General features: G+C 41.1%; 1 protein-coding gene across 1 annotated transcript in view; it reads right to left on the bottom strand.

Moving 5' to 3' along the window:
* BCHE (butyrylcholinesterase) overlaps nt 1–5,456 on the bottom strand; it is a 50,509-nt gene extending 45,053 nt beyond the window's left edge. The window contains exon 1 of the mRNA XM_083613323.1: nt 5,312–5,456. The gene's annotated coding sequence lies outside the window, so the exon portion shown is untranslated. The remainder of the gene's footprint in view (nt 1–5,311) is intronic.
* Nucleotides 5,457–13,249: the final 7,793 nt, after the last annotated feature.

Below are 13,249 nucleotides of genomic sequence, written 5' to 3'. Positions count from 1 at the left end.
AAATTGAAAAGCATTGTCCTCATCATAAGACCACAGGAAGTTGTTGTACACAGTAGAGTCAGGATATTGGTCTGTCTAGCACAATCCTACCTAGAGAAGGTGGTGGTGATTGAATTTGGGACCCTGTGCACGCAAGGTAGATGTTCTACTACAGCTGTCCTCATCCTCCCTGAATGACCACATATCAGGGGTTCTGTCATAGTGGGTTTCCTGCATTGGTAGGGCATGTAACGCTTGAGATCCCTTCCAGCTTAATGAAAGTTTTCACTTATAGTCAGCTTCTCCCATTTCTAGTCAAATTCACCAGGAGTGCTTTCCCCAAGGGTGGCTAGTGCCCATTGAGACTGGTAAGGCAGACCAATACTAGTTGGAGCTTCAGACAGACAGGCAGAGCAAACTAATTCTAGTTTTGCCCACCCTGATGAGGTCTACAAGGACAATACAGAGACTATGGAAGAGGAAGGTTACATGGTCATCACTGCCTCCTGCGGAAATGAGTTCCATAGTTTAGCTGTGTGCTGTATGAGGAAGTACTTTCTTGTATCTGCCCAGCTTGATTCAGATAAAAGAATGCAGAGGGACCTGCAGACTGAACCATTTGGTTACTTCACAGGATCTAAAAGAATTAGGTTGACACCATTTTGAGGCATTTCATGGAGAGCAAAAATCCATATCTTATGCCAAGTCATATTTTTACACCAAACTCTTTCCTGGAAACTTTGTGTGTGTTTATTCATCACGCCACTAACGACTGCGCTTTCTTTCATATCAAGTTTTCTTTCAGGAGTTATGTTTGAGATTCAGGCCTTGATATTGACCTTAGTAAAAAAAAACCAAAAAAACCCCCTCCAAAATGATATTGCAGTAACTTGGGCGTTGTGAGTAATTTCTCCTTGAGGAGGGTGAAAAGATATGGGGGAAAGGAAAGAATTCTGTGTCCTCATTACTGTCATTGTAAACAGTCTGTTCTAGGTTATTGAGTAGTACTTCTATCCTTAAAAGGAGCAGAGTTAATTTCTGTGCAAAATACAGCTGTGTGGCTCATTGAGGGCCATTTTGCTGGCTGTCTGCTTACAGTTGAAAGCTGAGAGTGGAAAATAGGAACATTTTTGCTTGAAGTGCTTCCTAAGTATGCGAGAGCATCAAAGGAACAGAAGGAGAGGGGGATTATCAGAGACAATATTTCACAGATTCAGTTGAATGTGAGAGCAAATAAAAAGCCATGGCGTACAGGCTGAATACTGAAGGAAAGGATTTAAAGTAATAGTAGACTTTATGTAAAGCCTCTTGGGGCGGTTCATAAAGAACTGTAGAGCATGATAAAGGAGCATTAATCTATCCTTAAACTTTGCTCACCTAAGATCTTACAGGAAACTGCACACCTGTGAACTTTGTGCTTGCCAGGTGTTTGGCGATGACACTGGGCTTGCATGCAGAATGCTTGCACAAGGTTTTACATGGAGATCCACAGCCCTGTGTGCATGATATTTTCATGAATATATGCATTTTTTGTACATATCACTTGGCTGGGAAAGATGTTCATTCACTTCTTTGTTCCTCTAGGTGGGTCATGCTATTCCCTTTGCCTTCAGTGTTCCTGAGAGTGTCCTGCTATGCCCATTGACTTCAACATGCCATCACAACATTCCACCAAAAAAAGGCCCACAGAGCAGTTTACATATCAATGAAAATATGACCGTCTCTATTCTCAGGCTTACATTTGAAGATACCTGACACAAAAGGGAAATGGATTGGGGCAGAGAAGGAGATAAGAAAACTCAAGTGCCAGTTGTCATTTACAAGTCCTTCTAATGACACGAAACATGATTTAGAGCACATCCACGTGGTGATTTAGATGGATGGTGTGTTCACAGAAGTGACCAAAATCAAGATCTTCTTGGAGATGTTACGTTCAGTAATATGTTTGATTGTTGAATATGTAAGTGTATGTCTAGAGATGATGGATAAAACAAACACCATTGGCTGTACTGCTGGCTAAGTGTTTAATGGTTATTGTATTCACGGTTGTTTTAAAACCAATAAAAAATATTTTTAAAAGACAAAAGTAGTGACATAGAAGTCAATGGGTACAGTATCACATACACACAGGAGCACAGAAGTCAATGGGCATGGCATACCCACAGGAACGTTATGATCAGAGCACAGGTGGCCAGGCATGTGCTTGGTTAAAGGCACTTATTTTAATAAATAAATAAATAAATAAATAAATAAATAAATGCACTGTCCCTTTCTACAACAGATTGGAGCTCGTTCCCAAGTAAATGTGTTTAGCATCAGGGCAGAAAACACAAATACTTTCCATTCCTAAGTGGGGGAAATAATGGTGAAATATATTATTTTGTTGTACTGCAAATGCCTCAGAGGAGGAAGCAGGGATAGGATGACACACACATACAGTAGTAAAGCGGCTATGTTGGTGAAATTCTGTTTCTTGCCTTTCTGTTTATAAATGGGTACTTTTAAGAAATTATAATGTGCATATGAGGGAGAGAAGTAGGTGGCTCTCAGCCTTTTCAACATAGTTGGCAAAAGACTGAGTGATGGATGGGGCTTTTTATGACTCCAGAAGAAAGCAAGCTGATTCCTAAGCGTATCGGATTTCAGCTTGCCTGCCTACACCCACCAGCTTCTTCAGTGAGGCTGCAGTCCTAACCCAACTTATTTGGAAGTAAGCTCCATGGAATTCAACAGGACTTCCTTTACTTCCAGAATGTTGAATTAACGTGGAGGAATCATCAAAAATCTATGAAGAATCTTGCCTGCCCTGGTTTTGATCTCTCTCTCTCTCTCTCTCTCTCTCTCTCTCTCTCTCTCTCTCTGTGTGTGTGTGTGTGTGTGTGTGTTCGTGTATGCCTAGAGAGCGAGCCTGGGTTTCAGTTCAGGAGGGGGAGATAGGTGTAAAATGAACAAGCTTACCCGGCTTAAAGGTTGGGCTTTGGTTTCAAACTGCAGAAGGTACAACAGGCAATTTGATTCAAGAATTGATTTGCAAGTTAATTATCAACAGTACAAATACAAGTGAGCACTGTGGAGGCTGTCTTCTGAGCAAGATAAGGAGATAAAAAAGTGAAGAATCAGAAAAGGAGGAAAAGAGATTGTGAGAGGTGGGTATGGAGAACTTTGCACTGTATCCAATGCACATTTACTCAGAAGTCAAACCTATCCAGATCAATCCTATTTATTTCCTAGCAAAGCATGCCTATGATTTGCAGGCTATTTTACCTTGACTTCTTCCAGTCTTCCTGTGGCAAATAATATATACATGATTAAAAAAAGAAAGCAACAATATATCCGGGCAACTCATCCCTTCACACATACTTCTTTTCACAAAGTGGACATGATCCTGTTAAAACTAACTAAAGCAGTGTGTTGTGATGACTTCACATTGCACACACCTCAATACACATTTCAATGTCCCTGAGGGAGTGCAAATGGATGGTGATAATGGGCAATTAACAGCCTAACAGCTACACAACTTCCAAATAGTTCTCTGAAGAATGAAGGCAATGATTTCTGCAAATGGTGAGAACTGATCAAACAGACAAGTTTTTACTAACAATTTTGCCATCAAATCGAATAGGCCATAACAAACTGTAATTCTTTTTCCTTTAACTTTTTTTTTTAAAAAAGGGATGCGGGTGGCACTGTGGGTTAAACCACAGAGCCTAAGGCTTGCCGATCAGAAGGTCGGCGGTTCGAATCCCCACGACGGGGTGAGCTCCCGTTGCTCGGTCCCTGCTCCTGCCAGCCTAGCAGTTCAAAAGCACGTCAAAGTGCAAGTAGATAAATAGGTACCGCTCCAGCGGGAAGGTAAACGGCGTTTCTGTGCACTGCTCTGGTTCGCCAGAAGCGGCTTAGTCATGCTGGCCACATGACCTGGAAGCTGTACGCTGGCTCCCTCGGCCAATAAAGCGAGATGAGCGCTGCAACCCCAGAGTCGGTCACGACTGGACCTAATGGTCAGGGGTCCCTTTACCTTTACCTTACAAATCCCATGCCAACAAGGAAGCACCATTGAGGTCAATGGGTTTCCTCTCAAGTAGGCACAAAGAAGCAACCCAATTCAGTTCAAATTCTGCCGAATTTGCACTTCCTCAAACCACAGGCGTCATTCGAAATTTGCACTTTTCCGAATTTTGCAACGCAATTCACCAAGCAAGCATTGGATACAAAAGGGTATATACTAGTGAAATGGGCATAAAACGTGTGTGTCAATGAAAATAACATAAAAATGCATTATATTAGGGGAAATTGCTTGCAAACATGCATATGACATGCAGAAAATGCTGAAGAGTTTTCATGATGTGGAAATGTGAAGAGCTGAGTTTAAGACTGGAAAAATAAGAAATTGAAAGAAATCAAAACTAAAAGATTTGTCCATCCTTATTCCCAAGTAAAGGCGAAGGAAGCTGCGTCCTAATGGTATTCTAGGACACAGTTAAATATACTTTAGTCCAATTAATTTCCACATGATGCAAGTACATAAAACAATGTACTGGCTTGCAGCCAAGTGTCCGCTGTTAAATATGCACACTGGAACCACACATAATGTTGTGCATGTCACAATTATCCCTATAACAGCTTGTGCGGACTTATTTCTTCCTGCATGATGGAGCAAAGCACTCAAGAGCAGGTACAAAGTTCCCTTTCAAATATTTTCCAAAAGCCAACTCTCAACTAAAAGTTAAACTGCCATTGTTTGGTATGAAATATTTGATCCTGTGCTTAGGTTAACGTGAAACAGACTGAAGAAAATAAAACTCACTTTATTACTTCCAGAACAAAAGAAGTCAGAAGATTCTTTTAGGCTGTCATCCAAATGGAGATACATTGGTAGATGCATCTACTTTTCTTTTCTTTTTAAAGTTTTTTTCCATTAGTCTTTATCCATGAAAGTTCAACAGAACAGACTTCGGTATTCTCATTCAGTGAAGCAATACAATTTATTTCAATGATTGTTTCCTCTCCTTGCAAATCTTTAGCCAACCAAGAAATCTATACACAAGGCTGTGTAATCTCTATTTAAATTCAGCAGATAGTTGAATTAATAAATGATTTTTTTTAGTTCAGTTTAATTTACTTAGCCCAGAATCCATTGAATAATACTATGGTTCGATACACATGCCTGCTTATTTGTTCCATCAGTTCCATTTGCAGAATAGACTTTGTATTCCCAGCAGAGCAACAAATGGACAGAGCATAACGTTTTAGTAGACTGCAATTCCCATACAAATCGAGCTTAACTATAACTTATGCTGATAGAGATCAACGTAAATAGAGAATCTCTTACCCCGTTTCGTATTACAGAGATGCCAAAGTGTGTGTGTTTTTTAAGATCCAAGATCTTTAATACTTCAGCAAAAGGCAGTGTTCAGCTGCTTCTTTAATGCTTGCAAATTGGACTGTGCTGACATTATAATGAACTGTTTAAGAGAAAGCTCGCGAGACTTGGCAACAGCAATTTGATCTGAAAGCAGGCGGTCTTAATATCTGACATCTGCTCAAAGGAGAATGCCATCATTGTTGAAAGGCTTTGCAGTTAAGTCAAGTAGGGAATCAGAGCATTCCAATTTTCAGGATTTCATCAGGGACGGGGAAATGAAGGAAGTGCATGCATATTTAGAAAAGCCAGTCCATTGGAAGTACAAAGTATAAAAACAATGCAGCTTTTTCCATGCATTTTTCCATGTTTAGTAACATTCACACGCAGGTCTAGAGGAATCATTGTTCTCATATGAGTGGTCTTCAGCTGGTTGGTGGGATTTGAGACTTCACTTGACACCATCACTAGTATGGGGTGTGTGGGAGGAAGAGAGAGACAATAATAATGCAGAAGAGAAATAAATTTAAATTAAATTCAAAATAAAACACACTCCAGTTTTGTTTTGTGTTAGATGATTTTTAAACCGCCCTTCATAGAAGCCCCAGGATGGTTTACAACAAAGTCAAACAAGCTAAAGATAATACATAAAATCCCAGGTGTGCAACCTGACATCTGGACCACCTAGCAGACACTTATTTAGATTTCTCCCCCCAGTGGTTCCCCCCCATCTCTCGGGTATGGAGGCTATCATAAAAATCCCCCACAATGCCCAGAAGCAACATTATGTAGGGGGAATTGTGAAGAATTAAAAAGGGAGCTGCAAGCCACCTAGTGCCAATTTCGGTACTACTGTTGTTCATCACCGCTACTAATACCACTGAAATTTCCTGCGACCCACCAAAGGCACGTTGCTCAGTCGTGGAGCAGACCCTATCCAAATGCTTTTCAGGAATGCACTTTTCAGGAATGGTTAGATTGGTCTCAACTAGGGCAAGGGCCTTTTCAGTACTGGCCCCAAATTGCTGGAACGCTCTATCACAAGAGACTGGAGCCCTGCGGGACTTGACATCTTTCCGCAGGGCCTGCAAGACAGATCTGCTCTGCCTGGCCTTTGGTTTGGACTCAGTTTGACCCTTATGTTTCCCTACCCTTATGGTTTTGATCTATGGGCTACTTTTAAAATGAGGCTGCATTTAAAATTGCATTTTAACCTGTATTTTAAATTGTTTCCCCCCTCCCTCCCATTATGTTTTTACTGTAATTTTACTGGCGTTACCGCCCTGAGCCCGGCTCTGGCTGGGGAGGGCGGGGTATAAATACATAAATTTATTTATTTATTTATTTATTTATTTATTTATTTATTTATTTATTTATTTTATTATTAAGCCACTTATATGTGCCTTTTTTGTATGTGTAAAAAGTGTAAGGCAGCATACAAAAGCATGAAAGGCATACAAGACATCATAAAACATTAAAACAGCATAAAATACAATTCTACTACAAAGCGTGTTCACGTGTTACAGTCATTGAGGGTGCCATCTTTGTACCTGTGCACACCTGGAGTTGATCCTTAAACTCATAGAACCATAGAAATGTAGAACTGGAAGGGACAACCAAGGTCATCTTGTCTAACCCCCTACAATGCAGGAATCTCAGCTAAAGCAAGAGCGATGGCCACCCAACCTCTTCTTAAAAACAAAGAAAGAGGATGCTGGCTTGGCTGGTGTTGTCAGCTGTGACATCATGTTTGTGTGTGAGAGAGGGGGGCGTGTTTGCAGATTGGAGGAGATGGAGGCAGAAAGGCAGGAAAGCATTTGATTGGATGCAGCTTTCAGCAGCTGTTCAACTTGCACCCTATAAAACAGTCTTCTGGCTTAAACGAGTGTCTGTTTCTCTTCACACACTGTGTGCGGGAGGACTACTCTCAATCTGAATTTAAATTTGTGAATTCAAGTCAGGAGGATGAATGTCAGGGAGGAAGAACGGTACAGTCCAAAAAATACTGTGCCATCTTGGAACAAATGTGTCAACATTCTGGACCTTCTTAATTTGCATGAATCTGACATTGTTGGAGTGACATCATTGTGTGAACGCAGCATAGATTTTTAAAAAGCATTTCCTCCTTTCTTGTTAAAACAGCCTGTGCTCCTGCTTCTGTCACTTTAATTGGTCAAGGTGAGGACAGTTTAATTGGGTTTACTCAAAGCTGTTGACAAGGTTTTCTTTTTAGATCCGTCCTTTTTCTCTCTCTTTAGCTCCTAGTTTGTACAAAATTATGCCCGTGCTGTGAAGAAGTGAAAAGTTTGCACTTAAAACACTTTTTTAGCCTCTAGCTGAGTCTTTATATTTTGTTTGCTGCTCTGAGTGCATCTTTAGTGCATTTAAAAACTCTCCAATGAGTAGTTTAACACTTCCATGCTCCCATGAATGCAAATGATTCTGCAGATAACGTTTTACCTGAATAAAGTAGTAAATGTAAATGCTTGGGAAGGGAGATTGGAACCCACAGTGGGGACTAAGTTGCAATTATTGTTGTGATTATTACTTATTCCTTTGAGCCCAGTAGTGCTGAGAATGGTGGAACTTAAGCTTACAGAAACTGGGAAGAAGAAACCACATGATATACGTACTTCAAAAGAAGCAAGGCACACAGGATTTGCGAGTGTATTTGGAAGTGAGCCCCATTGAGTTCAACTGTATGCTCTCCCAGGTACATATATATAGGCTTGCAGGCTCAGTTTTTATTAAACCTATGAAGCAGGGATGGGAGTCTGGACCTAGGTGGGCCCCCAGCCCTGTGGGCCAACTTTGACAGGTGACGAAGGATGCATATCTGTTAAAGTTCAAAGGGGTTCCCTGTAACCACCAATCATAGAATCATAGAATTGTAGAATGGGAAGAGACCCTGAGGGTCATCTAGTCCAACCCCCTACAATGTAGGAATATGCAGCAGTCCCACATGGGGATTGAACTTGCGACCTTGGCGTTATCAGCACCACGTTCGAACCAACTGAGCTACCCATCTGAAGAGGAAAAATGTCTGTTTGCCTCAGAGTCCAAAGGGATCTTCCAAGGGGCTCACAGTCTCCTTCTTCTTCTTTAAATAAATTTATTTAAATTTTCAGATTTACAGTCATCAAGCAAACAAGTAAAACGATTTCCATAAGTTCCCTTGGACTTTCCTCCTCCCTTTTGTGGGTCCTTATTTTAACTTTTTCTCCTGCATCTTCTCTGTTAGTTCAGTTCCATTAAATCTCAAAAAAAACCATAGTCCAATGTTTAACTGCAAACGTCATTCCAATTCTACTAATCATTTTAATTGTTTACAATGCTTTTTTAAGGTAAATTATATATTTTCCCCATTCCTTATTGAAATTTTGGTCAGAAGTAAAACATCATCTAAGATGTATAATTTGTTCTTAGATAGTTTACTAAAGATGAGGAAGTGAAAGAAGTTATGATAAAATTGGCTTTAGATTTTGGGTATAATATTGAGTTTAATTCATGGATAAGATTATGGAATTAAAATATGAAATTTACAGCATGTGTGGCTTTGAAAGAAAATGTAATGAAGGTGATGTATAGATGGTATTTGACACCTGTAAAGTTAGCTAAAATGTATAGGATGAGAGATAAAGCAAAGTTGGAAATGTAAAGATTCAGACGGTGACTGTTATCATATGTGGTGGACTTGTGATAAAGTAAAAATATTTTGGGAGATGATCTACAACGAATTAAAGAAGTTGTTTAGATATACTTTCCCCAAAAAACCTGGAAGCATTTTTGCTACGTTTTATGGGAAATGATATTGCAAAGGTGAATCAAAGACTATTTATGTATGCCACAGTCGCAGCGAGGACTTTGCTGGCCCAAAAATGGAAATTACAAGAAATACCTACTATTGCGGAGTGGCAGGCAAAGATGATGGACTTTGCAGAGTTGGCCAAACTGACTTGCAGGATCTGAGACCAGGACGATCAGAAATTCCAAAGAGATTGGAGTAAGTTTATTGTATATTTGAATGATAATTGCAAAAATCTGAAGACACTAGCAGGATTGAAATAAACCCTACAATGTGGACACATAGCAAAGACTTAAATTGCGCGAATGGATGTGATATGGGATACCTGTTGAAGGGAAGGAGGGAAGTCGCAAGATCGGCAGAGCAAAAAGTTGTTTTGTGTTTGTTACTGTAATGTTGGAAATGTTGTTTAAAGGAAAATAATAAAAATTTATGGAAAAAAAGAAAAGAAATTTTGATCAAATTTTGATTCCTAATTCTTCTGGTCAGTTCAGTTTTGCCATTTCTGCATGGTCCATCAGTTTAATCTGCCATTCTTCCCTGGTATGGACAGTGCCTCCTTTCTTGGTAATCTGAGGATAGCAGTAGTCTTCACTTGAATGCTATTATTTTAACCAATATGCAAATATACTCATTCTACGTCCCAATTTTATAGCTTTGTTTTTCATCTTTTAATTTTCATAAGTTATAATTGCTCTCTCTGTTATACATATACATTATACAATGAAACAAAAGCAAACATTACAAAACAATAAAAAAGAGCTCACAGCCCATGAAAGGGGTGGGGAACAGTATTGTACAGCCAATTCTATTGGAGCTCATTGACATCAATCAGCTGATTGGTGCCATCAACACAGGGCTGTCTTAAGCATATGCAACACTGGGGTGCAAAGATCCGCCTGGCGCCCCTCCCAGGTTGCCCAGAGTTCTTGACCTTTTTTTAGTGGGGGGAACCCCAAAATTGTCAACCTTCTTTTTTTAGGGTGGGCCGGTGAGGCATGCATGGCATGGTGGCCACGGCGAGGCATGGTGGCCTGGCCGGCCACCTCAGCAACAACAGAGGAGCCTGAGGAGGTGGTGATAGCAGAGTAAGGCTGGGGCCGGGCGCCTGGGGGGGGGGCAAGCAGAGCCCAGTGCAACATCAGTCAAGCTCAAGACAGCAGCAGTGACTGAGCGAAGCCAGGCACCTGATGTGAGCGGACTCTTGATGGCCTGCCAATCCCAGGCGTGCAGGAGGGTGTAGCTGGTCGGCTGCCTCAGCGGCTTGCTCGCCCACAATCAAAGAGTTGTGGCGCTCTGACCCACTCTGCTCCACTTGGCAGCAGCTGTTGGCTCTTCCCAATTCCTGGACTCCAAATCTCGGCCCAGGACTCTCGGCCTGCCGCCCCTGAGAGCCCTGCGCCTGGGTGCTCCACACTCCTAGTGCCCATGGGCAAGACAGCCCTGCATCAACAAGTCCCACTTGCAAAGGAAGATTTGGGGCCTTCCTTTGTTCCTCTGTAGCCATGTCTTTACTTGTCCCACACCTGATGTAGGACAGGTGGGTGGTGTGGAAAATGGCCTCGCTGGTCAAATTGAGACCTGTGCCAGGAACCCGTGCCAGATGCCCCCACCACTACAATAAAAAAGGAAAAGTTAATATGGTCTAAAATACTTAGGCAGAGCTTTAGACATCTTTTTTCTTTTTTTGTATTACATGAAAATTCCCCAATAATTCTCTCACAATGAAAAAGTGAAATAGATATATGTTTCTGTAGAATAACTTTCCAATATTAGGAAAGTTCACGTTACTAACCTGCTCATTTCAGCAAATGGGAATATCTTTAACTACATTACAACCAGTGAAAGACTTCTTTTATATATATATATATGTCAGTATATCATGCAGAGCTATAATTTTCTCTTTATTGCTCTAATTATAGCTGGTTGTAAAAAAAATATTCATTAGTAAAATTATAAGTTGCTAGTTTACAGAAAAAAATCAGGAAAAGACTGTAAATGAAAAAAAAAATGGTTCTTGGTATAGTTCTTGTCATAGCTAGGTATTTCTTATGAATATATTTTTCTGGTATATTTATTGCACATAAATAAATGTATTATTTTGCTGTTTGCTGGGCACTTCTAAAAAGCTTCCTGGTTAGCCTGCATAGTCTTAAAATGTACTAAAAATGAACAAAGCAAAATGGAAGCAACTTCAGAGTACAAACTCCTTTCGGAACAGAAGGCTCTGTCAGTCTGTGAAAATGCAATTGGTGTGTGATCATGAAGATCTCATTATAAACATCTGTGAAAAATTTCCAGGAATATGTCACGATTTCTGCATACTGTGTAAGTATATCACGGTACCATCTGCTTGGAAGACATGGCTTGTCAGAAGGGTGTGTTAGTGGGAAAATATAGTAAATGTGTTCAAGTATGCAGATATATTTGATACATAAAGCATGCCACTGAAAATGACTTCAAAACAGGTTGGTGATAGCGGAGAGCAAAACATCAACCAACCCAGTGAGGACATAAATAGCAGATATGGTGAGATCTTTGAAAATCTCCCTTCAGTGATGGTGGTCTGGGGTCACGTAGTGACTGCCTGTGCAATCTGAGTCTTGCCTATTCAGAAGTAAGTCCAAATTAGTTTAATGGGTCTTAGCAGGGCTTAGCAGGGACGTGGGTGGCTCTGGGGGTTAAACCACAGAGCCTAGGACTTGCTGATCAGAAGGTCGGCGGTTCGAATCCCCGTGACGGTGTGAGCTCCCGTTGCTGCTCCTGCCAACCTAGCAGTTTGAAAGCACGGCAAAGTGCAAGTAGATAAATAGGTACCACTCCGGCAGGAAGGTAAATGGTGTTTTCATGCGCTGCTCTGGTTCGCCAGAAGCGGCTTAGTCATGCTGGCCACATGACCCGAAAGCTGTATGCCAGCTCCCTCGGCCAATAAAGCGAGATGAGCACCGCAACCCCAGAGTTGGCCATGACTGGACCTAATGCTCAGGGGTCCCTTTTTCCCTAGAAAAAGAGTTGCTTGTTGACCTTTCAGGGGAGCACCCAGCCAAAGTTGTGGAGTTTTTTTAGGGGGGATGGGGGGATGTGCCACCCCATTCTGCAAGTCCAGAATGCACCAGAGAGGTGAGCTCTGGTGAGTTCTGGTTGTAAAAAAGCCCTGGGTCTTAGTCTCATGTATGTACTAATACTGGGACCTGCAATCCTATACACACTTGGGTGCTGTTGTTGGCATCCATCTGTCTTGAGAGACAGTCAAACTGCTGTGGTAGCAGCACTGAAGTGACACATTTGGGGCACAAGCCTGGGCAGTGTGTATGGAGGTCCTGTGCTGTCCAGACAGCAAGACAACAAGACCCCTCAGCTTTGCTTAGAGCTTATAGCAGTAATAAGCTTAGAGCTTAGATCTTATTACTTATAGCAGTCATTTCTGTACTTGCGCATTGCATCATGGCTATTACAGTCTAAAAGTGTCGTCATCATCACAGGATATGACAGAATACAAAAATGTTAGCATTTCCTTTCCTCCTATATTTGATTTTTATACTACCCTTCACCACAAGATCCCAGGGTGGTTCACAAGATCACGTGATCTGTGATCACAGATATCACAAGACTACATAGTGTGCATTGCTATGTGACAACGGTAAAGCCATCCTAGTACACAATGAATGCGTAGGGGGTTCATCAAAATCAAAGCAGATTCCCAAACTACCACAACATTTTAAGGAGAAAATAGGAATATGATAGAATAGCCATATTTGCCTTGCATTATAGTGGTTTCAAATTTCAGTGGCCAGGGAATATGTTGCAGAAAATGTAGGCTTAGCTTTGTAAGAAACTTGCATTCTGATGTAAATTAACAATAAGATATTGCCATGAAAATCCCTCTTGTCAGAATAATATGTGAAATGAATTGTTGGACACCTCAGCTCATCTACCTCAGGCGTTTGACATTACATACACTTCTTTTTATTTTGTCACTTTATAGGTTGGAGCTGTTAACAGGTGGGTTCCTGACATTACACATCAAGTTGGTAATAGCTATGGAGCCGTTAACAAGTGGGACTGTTTGTCATGAAGCCCTGTGCCAGTGTGAGCTATGGAGC

Source organism: Podarcis filfolensis (genome assembly GCF_964270895.1).
Source record: "Podarcis filfolensis genome assembly, chromosome: 5".
In the NCBI taxonomy this organism is placed as follows: domain Eukaryota; kingdom Metazoa; phylum Chordata; class Lepidosauria; order Squamata; family Lacertidae; genus Podarcis; species Podarcis filfolensis.
The sequence above is the reverse complement of the archived record's forward strand: the minus strand, read 5'-3'. Positions and strand labels throughout refer to the sequence as shown.